Source organism: Electrona antarctica (genome assembly GCF_951216825.1).
Source record: "Electrona antarctica genome assembly, chromosome: 6".
Classification (NCBI taxonomy): domain Eukaryota; kingdom Metazoa; phylum Chordata; class Actinopteri; order Myctophiformes; family Myctophidae; genus Electrona; species Electrona antarctica.
The window spans coordinates 57,970,813-57,975,841 of record NC_136811.1 but is presented as its reverse complement, the minus strand read 5'-3'; positions in this window follow the sequence as shown (position 1 = coordinate 57,975,841).

The following is a 5,029-nucleotide window of genomic DNA, read 5'->3' as shown; positions in this document are numbered from 1 at the left end:
CTCTCTCTCTCTCTCTCTCTCTCTCTCTCTCTCTCTCTCTCTCTCTCTCTCTCTCTCTCTCTCTCTCTCTCCCTCTCGTTCCTGTCTGTCTTCACTTGATACTATCAATAAAGGCAGAAAGCCAAACACAGATCATAATATGGATTATGATACTTGTACACCAGTATAAATACCATTATGATACTATGATACATCGCGTGGTCTCAGTGAAAACATAATAATAAGCAGACATGGCAACACTCTGGTTATCTTATCTCCTGCCCTGCGTGCGTGCGTGCCGTGCGTGCGTGCTTTGCGCACGTGCGTGCGGGATCAGCGTGTCTGTGTGCTGAGCTGAGCTCAGGGTGCGAGTAAAGCGCTGAGGGGTCGTTGGTTTGCTTGGACAGACATCCAGTCCACTCTGTGGTCAAGTCCAAGGTAATACTGGTCAATGAGTAACGCACAGACCCTTATGTAATGGGTCGACTGTGACGCCTGCTTACTGACTCTATGCACACTGTTGCCGAATTACATCTCATGTGACGTGATCTACATAACATTAAATCTTATGTAACGTGACCAACATAACATTACATCTTATGTAACGTGACCAACATAACATTACATCTTATGTAACGTGACCAACATAACATTACATCTTATGTAACGTGACCAACATAACATTACATCTTATGTAACGTGACCAACATAACATTACATCTTATGTGACGTGATCAACATAACATTACATCTTATGTGATGTGATCAACATAACATTACATCTTATGTGATGTGATCAACATAACATTACATCTTATGTGATGTGATCAACATAACATTACATCTTACGTGACGTGACCACATGGATAGGGAGACAAAATTAGTGGTGGCCAACTCCCTTATCCTGTGCCACTTTGATTTTGCGTGTACATCGTGGTTCGAGGGCTTGATTAAGTCTTTTAAAACAAAGCTACAGTCAGCCCAAAATAGACTGATCAGGGTTATTCTAGGGATGGAACCCAGAACCCATATAGGAAGGAACCAGTTCAGAGAGCTGAACTGGCTCCCAGTAGAATCCAAGGTTACAATGGCTAGACTAAACATGGTCCATACAATTAAATACGGAGAGGTCCCAGCAGTTTTAAGAACATGTTTCAGGCAAGTAACGATGTACACAACCATTTCACCAGAGCCAGTATTGCAGATGTGGTGCTCCCTGCTTTTAAAAGTAAAGTGGGCAAATGCTCATTCATTTATATAGGAGCCACACAGTGGAACAGCCTGGAAACCAGTGTTAAACTGATATCCAATTTGAGGACATTTAAACAGAAGACTAAACAATGGCTACTGGAAAAGGTTCCCCTATAAAGGGTCATCTTAGAGGGATGGATAGGGACGTACTTGTTGTGTTGTGTATGTAATGTATATGTACTGTTATGTATTTGTGATGTATTTTAAAGTATTGTTCCGTTCAGTGTGAGAGGACCTCAGTGGAAATAAGTCTTTGGACTTTTCTGTGTAATCCTTGAATCGCTGATTATAATGTTGTATTATGATTGCTTTTCTAAATAAATCAAATCAAATCAAATCAATAAACCAACGTAACATTACATCTTATGTGATGCATACGTATATTGAATTTATTTTAAATTTAATTTAGAGGACAGCCCCTTGAGATGCATCATCTCATTTTAGAGGGGTTCCTCGAATGTGACCAAGATAATATCTGTGGCGTCCTACCATGTTTTGACCCATTAAGATGTCATTAAAACCCTACAAACCCTCCCGCGCACTCAGATCAGCCAACGCAGGGAAGCTGGAAGTACCCTCACTAAAAACGCCGGGACAACGCTCCACACGTCCCAAACTCTTCTCCCTTCTGGCCCCAAAACTGTGGAATGCACTCCCCGTTGCAGTCAGAACTGCAGCATCACTCCCGATCTTCCGCCGTAGTCTGAAAACCCACCTTTTCAGACTCCATCATGGACCATAGCACTTACCCTACCCCCCTTAGACAGCACTTCTTAGACTTATATAGCATTTGAAACAGACTTATAGCATGTCATGTAGACAGCACAATAAGTGCATTGTATGTAGTCATAGCACTTCATAGTATATAGTACAGCATAGTATAGTATATATGTATAGTTTATATGTATAGTGTCATTATATAGATATGTTCTAGTTATAGTTTATATGTATAGTGTCATTATATAGATATGTTCTAGTCACGTTCTTAGCTTACGCATGTTTCGCGATAAATGCATTTTACATATGTGATGTATTCCCATGCTTTTTGTTCTTGCTTAATGTAAGTCGCTCTGGATTAAGAGCGTCTGCTAAATGCCTAAATTGTAAATTGTAAATTGTAATTAAAATGTCTTCAAAATCAGTTCTCTGCTAAAAGTATATATATATATATATATATATATATATATATATATATATATATATATATATAATATATATATATATATATTATATAGCAGACGTTTTATGCAAAGCGTGGGAAAAAAGGCAGAATGTTTTGTTTGTGTAAAAAAAACATAAAATAAAAATAAAACTGTTTCTTGTACACAATGCAATACTGACGCAATGATTTGTATGCTGTGTCCTATAAGTCCATGTGGGCGGGGCGCCTTTTGACACAACAATAAAGAATCTATCTAGAAAGCGAGGAAATAGAAGGTTTTCTGTCCGACAGACGGCTATGTTTGATTCCTCCACGACCGACCAGCTTCACCAGACGAGGTCACTCCACTGTCTGTTCAAACATGTACACGCACACACACACACGCACACGCACACACACACACACACACACACGCACACGCACACGCACACGCACACACACACACACACACACACACGCACACACACACACGCACACGCACACACACACACACACACATGCACACACTCGACAAACAAGGTGAGATGGTTGTGCACACAAACTGACAGACGCAGATATGCAATACAATATGCAAACAGGCATGATGCAAACACAAACACGTGCATATACTGCATACACACACAGACACACACACACACACACCAGTTCCTTTCCCCTCCATCAGGTGCCCCGGCTGGCCAGGGGGAGGCAGTTGAGAGACCAGGATTACTGCATGTTTTGTGAGGGTACCTACCCTAGGGGACACGGGGAGAACATGTGAGGGTACCTACCCTAGGGGACACGGGGAGAACATGTGAGGGTACCTACCCTAGGGGACACGGGGAGAACATGTGAGGGTACCTACCCTAGGGCAGGGGTTCTCAACCCGTGGGTCGCGACCCCTCGGGGGGTCGCCAAATTATTTTAGGGGGTCCCCAAAAATGTTTAAAAAAAAAAAAAAAAAAAGGTTTTTTAATTTTTTATTTTCACGATTTTTCAAAAATAGCAGACCTACAAGCTTGTAGCTTGGAGCTTGTAGATCTGCTATTTTTCAATAGCTAAATTATCCCGAGACATTGCCAAAGCATTTCCGGGGGTCCCCGGCCAAAAACGTTGAGAACCCCTGCCCTAGGGGATACGGGGAGAACATGTGAGGGAAGAACATGTGAGGGTCCCTACCCTACGGGACACGGGGAGAACATGTGAGTGTACCTACCCTAGGGGGTACGGGGAGAACATGTGAGGGTACCTACCCTAGGGGACACGGGGAGAACATGTGAGTGTACCTACCCTAGGGGGTACGGGGAGAACATGTGAGGGTACCTACCCTAGGGGACACGGGGAGAACATGTGAGGGTACCTACCCTAGGGGACACGGGGAGAACATGTGAGTGTACCTACCCTAGGGGGTACGGGGAGAACATGTGAGGGTACCTACCCTAGGGGACACGGGGAGAACATGTGAGGGTACCTACCCTAGGGGACACGGGGAGAACATGTGAGGGTACCTACCCTAAGGGACACGGGGAGAACATGTGAGTGTACCTACCCTAGGGGGTACGGGGAGAACATGTGAGGGTACCTACCCTAGGGGACACGGGGAGAACATGTGAGGGTACCTACCCTAGGGGACACGGGGAGAACATGTGAGGGTACCTACCCTAGGGGACACGGGGAGAACATGTGAGGGTACCTACCCTAGGGCAGGGGTTCTCAACCCGTGGGTCGCGACCCCTCGGGGGGTCGCCAAATTATTTTAGGGGGTCCCCAAAAATGTTTAAAAAAAAAAAAAAAAAAAGGTTTTTTAATTTTTTATTTTCACGATTTTTCAAAAATAGCAGACCTACAAGCTTGTAGCTTGGAGCTTGTAGATCTGCTATTTTTCAATAGCTAAATTATCCCGAGACATTGCCAAAGCATTTCCGGGGGTCCCCGGCCAAAAACGTTGAGAACCCCTGCCCTAGGGGATACGGGGAGAACATGTGAGGGAAGAACATGTGAGGGTCCCTACCCTACGGGACACGGGGAGAACATGTGAGTGTACCTACCCTAGGGGGTACGGGGAGAACATGTGAGGGTACCTACCCTAGGGGACACGGGGAGAACATGTGAGTGTACCTACCCTAGGGGGTACGGGGAGAACATGTGAGGGTACCTACCCTAGGGGACACGGGGAGAACATGTGAGGGTACCTACCCTAGGGGACACGGGGAGAACATGTGAGTGTACCTACCCTAGGGGGTACGGGGAGAACATGTGAGGGTACCTACCCTAGGGGACACGGGGAGAACATGTGAGGGTACCTACCCTAGGGGACACGGGGAGAACATGTGAGGGTACCTACCCTAAGGGACACGGGGAGAACATGTGAGTGTACCTACCCTAGGGGGTACGGGGAGAACATGTGAGGGTACCTACCCTAGGGGACACGGGGAGAACATGTGAGGGTACCTACCCTAGGGGATACGGGGAGAACATGTGAGGGTACCTACCCTAGGGGACACAGGGAGAACATGTGAGGGTACTAGGGGACACGGGGAGAATATGTGAGGGTACCTACCCTAGGGGGTACGGGGAGAACATGTGAGGGTACCTACCCTAGGGGACACGGGGAGAACATGTGAGGGTACCTACCCTAGGGGACACAGGGAGAACATG